We start from the raw sequence: 15,968 nt of genomic DNA, 5'->3' as shown, positions 1-15,968 counted from the left end.
CAAGTTCCTTGATGGCAGGAAGAAAATATATCTTTTTCTTCAAATGTTAGGGCCAATACAATATTCTGTCTTGAGGGCTTGATTCATGTAAATGAGCTTATCAAATGGAGTATTTGTAAAGCAATTAGCACAGTGCCTAGCATATCATAGTTACCATATAAATTCTTATTCTCTTTTCTCTCTATCACCTGCAACCCCTTTCACAGAGATCACGCCTATCGATGTCAATCATCTCAGTACTTTTTTCACTGCTAACTAGACTTACTGAGAGTCTACAAGTTATCCATCCCTGTCAATTACACCTGATTGAACACCAATGAAACTCTTGATTCCACATCACCAGGACAATATTTCCATTGGTCCTCAATTACCAACAAAACAAAACAAAACAAAGCCCAACAATAATATAAAAGATGCAATGGAAGACATTGGTCTCACTTTAAGAGTAATGGCTTGAAATTGAAGAGATGTCCATCAATAAGGGAATGGCTGAATGTGGCATGTGATTGTGATGGAATACTATTGTTCCATAAGAAATGACAAGAAAGATGGTTTCAGAAAAACCTCAGAAGTTTTTTATGAAACCACAACAAAGTGAACTCAGCAGAAAAGGAGAAACCATTGTACCTAGTAACAGCAATACTATAATAATGATTAACTGTGAAAGACTTAGTTACTCTGATCAAGACAATCCAAGACAATTCCAAAAGACCCTTGATGAAAAATATTATCCACCTCTAGGGAGACAAGTGATAAACTCTGAGTGCAGATTAAAGCATGTATATATATAGATATATGTATGTATGTATATATATATATATATATATATATTATATATATATATATATTATATATATATATATATATGTATATATATATATACATATATATATATATACATATATATATACATATATATATACATATATATATATACATATATATATGTATGTATGTATGTATATATATATATATATGTATGTATGTATTTGTGTGTGTGTGTATATATATATATACTTTCATTTTATTTTTCTTGTTTTAAATTTTTTTTTCAGCATAGCTAATTCACATTCATATTGCTCACTTTCTCAAAAGGGAAGCATACTGGGTGACTGTGGTGATGGCCATGGAATGATGAAAGTATTGTGAATTCTTTGATGATGAGCACTGACAAATGCCAATATCTGGCATAATTTCTATCTCCCAATAGCCTATGCATGGGAAAAGAGCACACACACTCTTGGGTTTGGTTGAGGGAATATAAGTAGACCTGAAGATTGTAAGTGATTGAGCTTAAAGTCATGTATGAGCAGATCTTTGTTTCCCATGAATGGCCTGCAATAGTTTAAATTACAGTAAAATACTTCAGCATTTTAACTTAAAGGATCTATAGTTTTATGATTATAGATCATTCCTTAACTGAGGCAAAATACAATTCCTCTCTAACTCAATGGAAAACCTTTTACAGTTATTGTGACTCAAAGTAATTTACCACCCATTAAGTATACATATATACATACACATATGTGTGTGTGTATTTGTGTATACATATACACATGTGTACATATATACACATATATATGGGCACTTATAGGCATATGTAGACATATATACATGTATACATGCCTATACATAGGTGTGTGTATATGTGTGTGTGTGTGTGCATGTGTGTGTGTGTGTACACACAGATACACTACAACCACAGGTAAAACCACTTTGCCCTGGTAATTCTATTTTTATCACCTTGAGAATTCAGGGCTACCAAAATGAGGCACAAAAGTGACCCTTTGTTATACAATAGCAAAATTATGTTTCAGTCATTGATTACATAGAAATCAACTCCTGTCTTTTTTTTCTCCTCACCAAGGATTCATATATGACCTTAACACATGCATAGGAGACATCATTTTAGGAAGACATCATTGACTGGGTTTTGCTCTATTTAATTATTTTTTAAAGTAATGTTAAACAATAAGTTGCAAGTTTTTAAAAATACTTTTCATTTAATTATATGACTTTGAAAATGGGCTCAACACCATCATGAAAGATGTGCAGCATAGAGGGCTCATGATAAAGGAATTCAATCTTTGGAAATTCTTATCATTCTCCCGTTTAAGAATTACAAAATTCTCTTAAAATCCTCTCTCAGTATACTATAGGGAATTCTTATAAAGATCGGTGACTAGTCAAAATAGGTTAGCCTGTTTTAATGATCCACACAAAGGGGACAAAGGCAAGGAATGAAAAATGTGCATGATACAAATTATAATATACAATTTCTTAGATAGGAAACACACTGCAGAAATCAATCTGTGCATATACCTTGGGCAAGCAATAAAGATGGCCAAAAAACTAGATCCAAAAGTGAGAAAAAGCAGCAGAACCAACTGGTTTTCTTTTGGGAAATTCTGATGACCCCAAGCTACTCCTCAAAGCAAGATCTCATCTTTTCAACATCAGTCTTCTTGGGGAGGAGACAAGATGGCAGAAAAAGGAAACATTTTTCTCAACCTCTCCCAACACTCTTCTCTAATAAACTTTAAAAAAAAATGTATGTCATATCAGATTCTAAGCATCACAACCAACAAAAAGTGAAAATGAATCGTTTCCTAGCCCAGGACAACTCAGCAGGTAGCAGAGCAAGGCAGAAGTTATACTAGCTACAGACCTTAGAAGTGGCCTCAACAGTAGTTATAAAGTCAGAAGCAGCAGTGGTACTGGGAGTGCTCCATGCCAGATATGGTAAGGGGATTGAATACCTGGTCAGAAAGACAGCACAGAGGACCACTGGGCTAGCACTGGGCACAAGACTGGATGCCATTTGGCAAATCCATTTCCTGTTACCCAATTATTGGGTCACATTCCAGGGTGGTAAAGAGTGCTTGGGAGCAGGAGCTCTATGTGGATAAGGATCAGAACAGCAGTGATTGCACTTCTCCCCAGATCATACCAACTTGTAAGCACCAGAAAACTTAACAGGACTTAGCACAAGCTGTGAAAACAGCAGGGCATAAAAGCCTAAAGTTTGGCACAGTAACCAGGGAAGGCTTGAATGTATTCACGCAAAGTGAAGTGAGCAAACAGAACCTTATACACAGGAACAATAATCAATTAAGGATTTAGTTATTCTGATAAATACAATAATTTACAAGACTTCCAAAAAAGTCATGATGAACAATACTGTGCCCCCCAGAGGATACCTGATGAACTCTGAATGTGGATTAAAACACTTTTTTTCACTTTCTTTTCTTTTTTTTTTGCCACATGGTTAATGTAAAAAAAAAATAAAAACTCTTCTGTTGATATTTTAAAGCCTGGAGTTGTGAAACATTAAGGTCTCTGAACAATCAAAACTACCGTTGACAGGTAATGTGTCACACTGGAAAGAAGGATAGATTTTGAGTTCCAATATTAGCTCCTCCATTTATGACCTGTGTGACTGTGGGCAAGCTAGTTAGCCTCTTTGGACCTTGGTTCTTCGTATATAAAATGATTGTGATAAATTAGATCAGTGAAATTGCTAGACCTGTAAGGAGTTCATGACCCTATAGGGTCCATGAATGTTGACAGGAAAAAAAATACATCTTTATTTTCACTTATTCCCACTGAAATGTGGCATTTCTTTCATCATGTAAAAAAGCATCATTATTTTTCAAAGGGGTACATAGGCTTCACCAGATGGCTGAAGGATTCTATGATGAAAAAAAAATAAAAAAAATCCTGGACTAGATGATCTCTTAAGTCTTTCCCAGCATTGACTATATGATCCTAGATATAGTCCAATGGGCAATGGTGATATGCATAGTCATTGCAAATAGGCAGAAATATACCAATGATGAACTGATTACAAGGATTATTTAAAATTTTCACTATCTGTACAGTCAATAAAGGACAATCATCAGTAGAGTAGCTAGTGTAAAGATGTACAACCCAAGAATTGCATTAACTATCAATTTAAAATATTTGGGGATCATTTAATTCAAACCTTACTTTTATATATTGGAAGAATGAGGCTCAGAATTAAATGACTTGCCCAAAGTCACAAGTAATAGAACTGAAGAACCAAAATTGGCCAGTCATTGTCTTTCCAATGTGAAGTGATCAAAATCAAGAAATTATAGAATTTATCTATTTCAGAGCTGTAAATACAATTTGAAGTCATTGTATTGCCTGCTTTCTTCCTCAAGTGGTATTTTCTTTAGCTAAGATAACTGGATTTCTGTACTCAGAATCAGGAGCTGAAGGGGGTATGTCTCAATAAGGTTACATACTCAGGAACAAAGTGTGATTTTCATGCTTGCCCTTTTGATGTGGCTATCTATCCTCAAGTGTTCCAAAAGACTAAGTGACTTAGATCTAAATGACTTATATAAGAAAGACATAAAGAATTACGGCACAGCCTGGAAGCCTATGCAAAGAAAAAATAAAACCTGTTCTTTATTTATGTTAGTAAAATGTATTGGATGTGTAATGAAAATATTTTGGCAATGTTTCATTGACTTTGTTATTCAGAAATACAATCTTCATCAGAGAATTTTTCTTAATAAACATCATGATGAGTTTATTTAAAATTATCAGCTAAGCAAACTTGCTGAAATAAAGTTATATAGCCCTGTCCAATTCTGACAACAGTGATAATGTGATAATTGTTTCATAAAGATAGGTTACAAAATTACAATCATTTTAAAAATCACATCTAAATCCCCAATGCCTGCTTTGTTGTTTTTTTTTAAACAAAAAAAAATGCTAAGATTAAGGGAACTGACAGAAATAAATTGACTTCTCTACTTAGGAGGAAGGCTTTCCCAAGACTCTGAGCTCACAGAGATGAGTTCCAATCTTAGAGACTGACCTCAATATGCATTTTTCTTTCTTTCTTTCTTTCACTAATTGCTCTTACTTGGATTACAAGGATAATTGGATGATACACTCTTGGTATACTTTCTGTCTAGGTTTACCAAATGAGGATATTATGGTCCCCAGCTGCCACATAAACATCTGAACTAGCATATGCAAATTTGATCAGCTTTATTTCACCCCCACAGAAAATTCAATACATAAAGGACTCATAGGAATCTGGAAACAGATAAAGAAATTCATACAATACTACAAAAGTCAATTAACTCCCCCACTACTCATGGAAAGAAAGAGGAGTGATATAGCTGAAAAAGTGTTAAAGTTGACATCAAAGTATGTAGATTAAAAAAAAATACTTTGATTTCCCTCAATTGCAAATAAAGACAATTGTTATATTCATTTTAAAATAAATTTTAAGTTCCAATTTTTTTTCCCTCCCTCCCCCACCTTTTCCCTCCCTAAAATAGTAAGCAATTATATATAGGTCATATATGTGCAAGTATGTAAAACATATTTTCATATTAATATGTTGTGAAAGAACAAACATCTCAAAAGAAAAAAAATGGGGAAAAGGTGAAAAGAGTATGCTTTGATCTGTGTTTAGACTCCATCAATTCTTTCTCTGGAGGTGGATAGATTCTTTTTTTCATCCTGAATCCTATTTCTGAGAATAGCTAAGTCCTAGTACTGTTATTTACCATCTTCATGACTTTGAGCAAATTCTATGACCTCCCTGGGCCTCAGTTCCTCGTTTGTAAAATGAGAGGCCTATATAGGATGGACTGTCAAGATCCTTCCATTTCTAAATCTAAGATCCTATGACCTTTTAACATTTTAGCAGGCCCCTTTTTGCACAGAGTATTGCACTGCCCCCTAAGGCTTACAAAATTATGCCAAGATCTAGACTACATACACATCTTGGGAAAACCTAAACAAGCACTCCTTATACACCAGATTTTTTTTTCTGTTAGTCTGACTCTGTGAAGGAACTATGTGAGTAACGGTCTCCCTCCAAAGGGAGCAATATATTGGGAAATGTCTTTATTTCTCAAGAAGTTGTAATCCCAAAATTTTGAACTTCAGAACTCTCAGACCGGGAATTACCTCCTGATAATTTATAAAACTGGCTTTACCCAGGACATCTCTTCTCTAGCTCTAAGCTAGTTAGAATCTAGGATCCTACTGCTTATGAAATTAAAAATTTCCCTGACTCTACATTTGAATTTGGGCTTCACAAATTTTGTATGTAAACTACCTTCTCAGGCTAAGTATGCACTAAAAGTTCTGTCTCTCTCATGAGCTCTGGCAGTAAATATTTTAGTGCCTTGGTTGGTACTATCTCTTGAGGTGTGAGGTTCTTAGGCATCTCTGGATCTAAGGCAAGGATGATTTGTCAGCCAGCCCTTGGGATTCATGAATTCTGACCATAAGACACATAAGAGCACATGGATCCCTTTTCCATTTACTTCTATTTCAAATCACCGTCATCTGTTTCTGGGGAAGAAAAATGCATATGGGCGTATGTATCCACCCCCATCCACACTAAATTACAGTTCCATCTCTTCTCTGATTCAGTTTGTCTTCCAGAGAAAGAGACAGAAAAAGAGACTGTGGTCTGCTAACTCATTTATAAAATATGGTAAGAGGTAGCTCCAACAAGGGCATTTCTTTTTGACCATTCAGTTAGCCAATTACCAGGAGTGAACTTGCAGGAAGATATCAATGGAAATGCCCATACTCCATGAGGAAATAACCATCTAATTTCATAATAGTGATTGAGGAACTAATAAAATTGATGAGATTCCCTTTATCAATCTCCCCCTCATACAACATATCTATTGAATTATATGACAAAATATTTGATTAACTGCTAAAACAGTTGAATGAAGATTAGGAATGCAAAATGAACTACTGAACTAGTGGTTTGTTTCATGTGCATCTTTCATTTCACAAAATAACAGCTAAAATGAGCTAATTTTATAAATGTTGTAGTGGAAAGTACATCGAAAGCATTTGACCAAGATGATGTCCAATTCTCAGTATAACTTTCAAAACTTACCTGCTCTCATCAAAACTTATTCAACAGTTGTCATAATGAAAATTGCACTAGGAAAAGAAGATATGAAACACATCCACATGACATACAGACTTTTGGAATACCAGCAGAGGATTTTTTTTTTTAATGACCTATTCATGACCTGAATCCAGGAAAATTCATTTTCAAGATTTGGCTTTGTTTCCTCTATTGTCATTGAGCCAGTAGCTCATTGTAATCAATCAGAAATCAATCAATAAACATTTATCAAGTGCCTATTCTGTTCCAGGCACTGTGAGAAATACTAGGGATAGAAAAAGAGGCAAAAGACAACCCCCAAACTCAAAGAGCTTACAATATATAGGGGAAGACAGCAAATAAAAAAAAATTATATACAGAATAAATAGAAAATAATTAACAGAGAGAAAAATAACAGGAACTAGAATTAAGATTGCTTGGGGAAGTTATAAATGGAACATAACAGATACATAACATACATACTATCATAATATTTATAAACACGAAGAATCCAGTTCCAGGGGAAAATAGTCACTATTCAATAATAAGGGCTGGAAAAATTGTAAAACAATTTGGTAAAAATTCTATTTAGATCAATATATCCAAATATATAACTATTAAGATCAAAATGGGTACATGAATGAGATAGTTTAATAAGCATAGGATTTGGACTCAAGAGTACTGGGTTTGAATTTTGACTGTGCTGCTGCTATGCTGCGAAACTTGGTTAAGTGGTTTTGCCCTTTTGTTTCCTCGGCTGTAAAATGAAGATAATAAAACTTACACTCCCTGTCTTGGAAGTACTGTTTTGAGAATTAAGTGAGATGAGTTTTACAATTCTCTTTTCAAGCCTTAAATCCAGGTTATTGTTGTTGCTGTTATCATGATCATTATCGTCATTTAGATTTTGGCTATTGCCACATCTGGAGTACAAGTTTATCCAAGTTGGTTTTTTAGCTATATAGTGTTATGTCTGACTCCTTTGTATGACTAGTGAGTGAAAACTTGAAGTTTAACCATTTCAAATCAGGCCATGTTGTTGATTGAAAGAAAAAAAATGCTAAAAGGCATAGCTTTTGTTGCAAAAATCACAGCTGTGACAAACTTAAAGGCTTATTCATTGCTACTGTGACACAAGTTATATTAAGGAAGCAAGCCTGGTAACATATAAGTCTGCATGATTTAGCATTTTCAATAAAATTTCAGAGTTGTCGCAGTCATTGCTTTCAGACTCTACATGATACTGTTGCTCATGGACTCAAATCTAGAGCTGGAGGGGCCCTCAGAGGCCATCTAGTTCAATGCCCTCATTTTGCAGATGAGGAAACTAAAATCCAGAGAGGTGATACAGCTTTCCTAAAATCACACAGATAGTAACTATGAGGCATCGTTCTTAAGGGTTATATGTAGGGCATCCAAGATAGTGACCTATTTAGTTACACCTATAGGTATGTATGCCACTGCACATTACAACAAAACAAAAGAGAGGACTGCTATTGTCCAAAGTGGTTGCTTGCTATAAAATTATTCCTAGTATTACTTTAAAAGTAGAGAACATTTAAAAGTCAGAATGAGTTTTTTTTTCACAAGATTAAATGATTTAGAGCTAGAAGACAACTTGGAGATTATGTAAGGCAACTGCTGATTTGCTGATCAAAACAAAACAAAAATCTAAGGCATGGTAAAGTTAAATGAATTGTCCAAGGTTGCAGAGGTAGAAATTAGTGGTGGGGATTAGAACCTAAGTTCTTTGGCACCAAATATGTGTGTATATATACTTGTGTATATATATTTGGTATATGTGTATATATTCATATTTTTTTTCTCACAACACCATGATGTCTGTATGTGTGTACAAGTCCTTATTTGCTTTTGTATTCTTTTCCTTCTTTAGTTAAAAAAGTCATCATTCCATGTTTTGAAACCAACTGTCTCCAGACTTGAAATGGAGAAGTTCAGAATATTTATTTGATTTGCAGAAAAGATTTTAGTCTGTTCAAATTTTGCCAGCTCCCCCTTCACCAGAATTGATTTTATCCTCCTTTTTAGCTTTCAAGATTTTTAATTTTACCTTGCTTTAAGCAAATATGAAACAGGTTATCCAAATATGGCTATTTGGCATATTGGAATTATTACTTGAAGACCTAATAGACACTAGTTCACCACAATCATCAACCCTAGGGTAGTCCTAATTTTAATAATATAAAAACATCCTTTAAAATAATTATTCTTTGTCAAATCATAGATTCTGATCCTTTCTTTATAAAATATGTTCACTACACAAAACATGAAAAGATTCGGGTTACGGCTAAGAAGAGTAGCTAAAACATTTAACAAGTCATTTTACAAGGAAGCCAACAAGGTTGAGTGTTAATTGAATTCAGTAATATAAGGCTTAAGAGGAATAAATGTAGACTTTAATATTTGATTTCAAATGAAAAACACATAAAACTCACTGTACAGGATGCACTGGAATGGCCAGATAAATAAATGTTTTTGTTTTCCAGATCTTTTAATAATAGACAAATGTCAATATCAGTCAAAGTTGAATCATTATAGGAAAAAAAAACACCTCACTAACTAAGGTGATCTTTGACTGCAATAAGTGAGAATGTTGTTTGTCCTTAATTGTTTTTGGGTTTTTTGTTTGTTTGTTTTTGGTTTTTTATTTAGCATTTCATTTTTCCCCAGTTACATGTAAAAACAATTTTTATCATTCATTTTTAAAATTTTGAGTTCCAAGTTCTCTGCCTTCCTTCCTCCCCACTCCACCTCGTTGAGAAGACAAGCAGTTCTGTATGGGTTATACATGTGTAGTCATGCAAAATACATCCAAGATAGTCATGTTGTGAAGGAAAACATAGACCAAAAAAAAAAAAACCTCAAGAAAAATAAAGTTAAAAAAGTATGCTTTGGTCTGTACTCAGACACCATCAGTTCTTTCTCTAGGGATGGATAACATTTTTTCATCATAAGTCCTTCAGAGTTGACTAGGATTTTTGTATAACTGAGAATAGCTAAGTCATTCACAGCTTAATCACCTTGCAATATTGCTATAACTTTGCACACAGTACGTTTCACTATGCATCAGCTCATGCAAGTCTTTCCAGGTTTTTCTGAGAATGTCCTGCTCATCATTTTTTATGGCACAATTGTATTCCATCATAATCACTTATCACAACTTGGTGAACTATTCCCCAATTAATGGGCATCCATTCGATTTCTAATTCTTTGTCGCCAAAAAAGAACTGCTATAAATATTTTTTGTACAGATAGGTGCTTTTCCTTTTTGATTTTTATCTCTTTTGGGATATAGACCTAGTAGTGGTATTTCTGGGTCAAAGGGTATGCAAGGTTTTATAGTCCTTTGGCCATAGTTCCAAATTGCTCTACAGAATGGTTGAATCAGTTCACATCTCCATCAACAATGCATTAATGTCTCATTTTTCTCACATCACCTCCAACACTTCTCATTTACCTTTTCTGTCCTAGTGGCCAATCTAGGAGATATGAGGCAGTACCTCAAAATTGTTTTAATTTTCATTTCTCCAATTAATAGTGAGGTAAAGCATTTTTCAATATGCCTATAGATAGCTTTGATTACTTCAGTGGAAAATTGATTGTATCTTTTGATCATTTATCAATTGGGGAATGGTTATTATTTGTTATAAATTTGACTCAGTTCTCTATATATTGGAGAAAAAAAAACAGAGAAAGTTGCTTCAATTTTTTTTATTGAAATTACTATTGCTACCTGTATTTCCCTCCATCCTATCACCCCCAATTTTTTTCTCTCTCTCCTTTCACCCTGTCCCTCCTCAAGTGTTTTTTTTTTCATGACTATACCATCCTCCATCTGCCCTGAATCCTATCACACACACCCTTCTCTTATCCTCTTCTCCTATTTTCTTGTAGGGTAAGATAGATTTCTATACCAATTGAATGTATATGTTATTCCCTCTTTGAGCCAATTCTGATGAGAATAAGGTTCACTCACTCCCCCTTACCTCACTCTTCTTCCCCTCCACTATCAAAGCTTGTTTTTGTTTGTTTGTTTCATTCATATGAGCTAATTTACCCATTCTACCTCTCCTTTTCTCTTTCTTCCAGTATATACTTCTCTCACCCCTTAATTTCATTTTTTAGATAGTATCCCTTCATATTCCACTCATACCTCCATTTATGTGTGTGTGTGTGTGTGTGTGTGTGTGTGTGTGTGTGTGTACCTTCTAACTATCATAATATTGGTAAAAGGTCTTATGAGCTACAAATATCATCTTCCTATTTAGAGATTTCCCTTTCCTTTTTACCTTTTCATGCTTCTCTTGAATCGTTTTTGGAAGTCAAATTTGCTATTCAGCTCTGATCTTTTCATCAAGAATGCTTGAAAGTCCTCTATTTCATTGAAGGACTGTACTCAGTTTTTCTAGGAAGGTAATTGTTGGTTATAATCCTAGTTCCTTTGCCCTCCTAAATGTCATATTCCAAGGTCTCTGATACTTTAACATAGAAGCTGCTAAATCTTATGTTATCCTGCCTGTGGCTCCGTGATACTTGAATTGTTTCTTTCTGGCTGCTTGCAGTTGACCTGGAAGCTCTGGCTATAATATTCCTGCGAGTTTTCGTTTTGAGATCTATTTCAGGAGATGATTAGTAGATTCTTTCAATTTCTCTTTTACCCTCTGGTTCTAAAATACCAAGGCAGTTCCCTGCCCCCCCCCATTGTTTGCTCATATTAGCCTATTACTTGACTTTTAACTCTTTGTTCAAGTAGGGCTCTGTTTCCAGGGCACACTGTTTCTTGGTACACTGTCCCAAGCTTCAGAAGTTTTGCACAGTTGTTTTCAGAGATATTTCTAGGACCTATAAGTATTTGGTTCTCCCAAGGTCATATAATCTAAGAACAGGTGTTTACTACTCTCCAGGCCTGTGCTCTGGTCTGAAAGTGACCACAAGGTCTCTTTTTTTGCTCTGGAACTGTGAGTGTCCCTCCTCCACTGTGGTCATAAGCTCTGCTATTCTAGTACTCCTCCTCACACTAGGGCTGCCACCCAGGACTATGACCTGGATCCAACTACCTTAGTGCTAGCACAAAGATTCCTGTCATCTCCTTCTGACCAGCTGTGTGATCCCCTTACTGCCTGTGGGCTTAGAGCTCTGGAAGCAGTCATTGCTGCTACTGATTCATTCACTCCCAAGGCCTGCTTCTGGTTTCCTGGGGTAAGGGCTGTGCTGGCACAGCCTGCAGCTGACTGTGCTCTCCCCTCATCCTGATGCAACAGACCTTTCCTGCCCACCTTTCAAGTTGTCTTGGGCTGAAAAATTTGTTTCATTCTGTCTTTTTGTGGGTTCTGCTGCTCTAGAACATGTTTAGAGACATTTTTTAAGGTATTAGGAGGGATTTGGGGGAAAACTCATGTGAATCTCTGCTTTTACTCTGTTGTCTTGGCTCCACCTTCTCTTCTCCTTCATTGATGAAGAGGACCAAAGACTTCACTAGGGTGATGTCTTCACTTGTGAGCAAAATGAATTTAAGTAAGGCAGAGCTATGCAAATTCATCAGCCTCACTGTCTCCTCCAGAGTCATTGGAATCCAGTGGAAAAAACATAAATGAAGATTACTGGTGAAGTCCCAGGATGCAGTAGGAGACTTTGGCTTTATGTCTTTCACTGGTCTCAGTTTGTCTGAGGCAATGCCTAGTAAGGGATTAAAGCCTAAATAAGACAAAAGGTGGCCTGGTTTGCCATCACAAAAAAATCAGTCTGAGAGGAGAAGGCTGTCAGAGTTCTGGCCAGAAGAGAAAATTGTTATTTACACTCACTTTGAGCCATCAGAATAATGAGGAAGACAGTCTAGGGCTAGGATCTGTTATTGGCCAATCAATGAAAGCCAGAGTAATTTGGATTTAAAGGCTTAATCAAGTAGCTCCATTTGAATCACAATGGGCTTTTTCAAAGTCTGTTTTTCTACAGCTATAGAGAAATCACAAATGAAAAGTACATGAGATAAGTGTTAATTGTCCCACTTTTAGAAAAGAAAAAGATAAGATAAACAAAGAGGAAAAAAATCCAGCACCCAAACCTGAAGATACAAGTGATCAAAAATTATATTCCTTTGGATAGAGCACCCACATGTAAGTGTATGACTCCCCAAGTGATTGGAGGGACAGAAGGAGAAGCAAGAGAAGGAAAAGAAGGGAGAAGAGGAGGAAAAGAGGAATAAAAGGAATAAAAACAATAATGGTAATAATTAATGAGAAGAAGCATGAGGAAGAGGAGAAGGAGGAGAAGGCAAAGAAGATGAAGGAGAAAAGGAAAAAGAGGAGGAGGAGAAAAAGAGAAAGGAAAAAGAAAGGAAGGAAAGAAAGGAAGGAAGGAAGGGAGGAAGGAAGGAAGGAAGAAGGAAGAAAGAAAGAAAGAAAGAAAGAAAGAAAGAAAGAAAGAAAGAAAGAAAGAAAGAAAGAAAGAAAAAAGAAAGAAAGAAAGAAAGAAAGGAAGAAAGGAAGAAAGAATATCAGCATTGCCTAATGAGAACTGACCAGTTGAGTCCCCAGGGGGCAAATACTATTACTCACAGATTGTTGTTTGTCCTTTAGTCTCAAAGAAAACCAATGACATCATGAGGGTTATGTCTGGACTTCAGTGTGAATTGGAGTTAAATGATGCAGTGCTATGCAAAGTCATCAGCTTCACTTGCTCCTCCAGAATGATAGAAGTCCAGTGGCAAGACATTAAGATGACAGACAACTGCCCAAAAGCAGAGTGTACAAGACTAGGGAAGTCATAGCTTTGCTGTACTCTACCCAAGGGAGATTACATTTAAAACAATTTATAAAGTTCAAAACAACACATTTTGAGAAGGCCAATGTTAAATTGGAGTACACTTAATGTGGAATCCTAAGGTTATTAAAAGCCTCCAAATTAGGCTATATAAGAACCTACTGAAAGAAAGAAAAGCCTGAAAGCTTGATTTTTTTTTTTGGTGACATACACTCAATGTTGTGTTGTATTTAGCTCAAACTTTCTCAGGAAAGCCAATTATTACATTTTTAGTGTGCGCATTTAAACTTTGGAAACTAGGTGGGGCAGTGGATAGAATGCAGGGCCTGAAGTCAAGAAGACTCATCTCCATGAGTTCAAATCTAGTCTCAGACAAATGCTAGCTATGTGGCTCTGGGCATACCACTTAGCCCTGTTTACTCAGTTCTTTCTCTATAAAAATGAGCTGCAGAAGCAAATAGCAAACTACTCCAGTATCCTTGCCAAGAAAATCCTATGTGAAGTCATGAAGAGTGGGGCATGACCGAAATGATCAAATAACAACAACGACAATGACTTATTTGTCAGGGCTTGATTTGTTTGGTTTATTTGTCTAGACTTGAGAAAGCAATGGAGAAATTGTTAACAATTGAGATTAGATTCAAAAGTGTGCTGTGCCTCCATTTTCTTTTTCTCTCTCTTTTTTTTTTTTAGGAGAACCTGTCATTAAACATTTACCAGTACCGTGGACCTCTTTGTCAGTCTTCCATTGAAGCCTCTAGACTCATATGTAAACATATCAAATACAATATGCATGGTTACAAAAACACTGATCATACTGAAACACAGTTTTTTTCAAAAAAAAATTCATGGACACCTTGAAGGTTAAGGGACCTTGACTTAAAGGGTCAAGTTTTACTATCTTCAAGTATTTGAAGGAAAGTTTTATGAAAGAGGGATTAGATTTGTTCCCTTAGGCCACAAATGGCAATATTAGGAGAATATTATGGCAATTGAGAAGAGACACATTTGATTTAAGTTGAATGAAAACTTTGTAATGATAAGAGCTATCACAAAGTGAAATAGAATACTCGATGGAGTAGATTCTCCCTCAAAAGAGGGGTTCTAGGGAAAGGTGCTTGACTGCTTGTCTAGTATGTTGTAGGGGGATATTTTTTTTCAGACACGGTTTGGATTATATGAACACAAGTCCCATTGAAGTATCAAATGGGAAAATTAGCACCTGTATAGCCTAAGTCAATGCTTTTTTTTTATAAACATCAAATGAGATAATGTGTATAAAATGATTTGTAAACATTAAAGTGCTATATAAATGCTAGTATTAGCTGTAGTTATACTAGCAGTAGTGATGATGTTGATGATGATGATGATCTAATAGTTAAATATTTCAATAGAATATCTCACTTGTAAAAGTATCCCTTTTAGTGGTGTAGATAACAACCCATCCTTGTCTTCCCTTCCTATGTTACTCTTGTCCATTGTCTCCCATTAGTTCATCCTAAAAGGGAGTCAAGAATGATAAGGGCCTTTTTTCTATTTTCTCAATATTCTGATGATGCTGAAGGAACACAGTAAAGTGAGTTCTATCTCTCACTATTACTGCCTCCTCCTCCTCTTCTTTCTCTTTTTACCTACTTCTTCTCTTTCTCCTCTGACTCAAATATCTTTCATATCATATTTATTTTATGGTGTACAAAGAGCTTTCCTCTCAACAACAAAGTATAATAATCTATATTTTACACATATAGGCTCATGGAGTTTAAGTGGCATATTCTAGATCTGTGTTCTTGTTCCCATATGACATCTTCCATTAAAGTGATACTCTGGTGCCTTATGGTTTCATGACAGTGACTCTGGGTTTTCAGTTCTGTCAAACTCCACTAAGCTAGAAAGGCTTCAAATGCAGACCCCTTAGAGGTTTTTTTTGTCTATTTTCTGAGAACAAATCTAAGTTCATCTCTTTTAGTTAGTTCAGGTTTCTGAATTCTTCACCTTTTTGAAAGCTTGGCCTAAGGCATGGAATCATAGAATAATTGAGCATAAAGGCATATCCCAGGGAAAAATACCTCTCTGCCAACTCAGATCCCTGTTCTTTTTTTCCGCACATAGAAGTTTTTCCCTCATTTATTAAAGGGACTTATTACTGTTGACAACCTGGAGAGCAGTTCTTCAAGCTCCTTCACCTTCTAAAAAGGAACTGAGCCTGCTCATTCAGTAGTGGAGGGCTTCTTCAGACAAACATTGACTTTCAGTAGATCACAGAGAGAAAGCTGGTATG

The 15,968-nt window shown here is 35.5% G+C and overlaps 1 pseudogene; it reads right to left on the bottom strand.

The window, feature by feature from the left end:
* The window catches only part of LOC110203139 (U1 small nuclear ribonucleoprotein C pseudogene), a 30,637-nt pseudogene extending 16,152 nt beyond the window's left edge, over positions 1-14,485 (bottom strand).
* Positions 14,486-15,968: the final 1,483 nt, after the last annotated feature.

The sequence above is a fragment of the Phascolarctos cinereus genome, unplaced genomic scaffold (genome assembly GCF_003287225.1).
Source record: "Phascolarctos cinereus isolate Bilbo 61053 unplaced genomic scaffold, phaCin_HiC Scaffold_726;HRSCAF=1367, whole genome shotgun sequence".
In the NCBI taxonomy this organism is placed as follows: domain Eukaryota; kingdom Metazoa; phylum Chordata; class Mammalia; order Diprotodontia; family Phascolarctidae; genus Phascolarctos; species Phascolarctos cinereus.
This window is presented reverse-complemented; position numbering and strand designations above follow the sequence as displayed.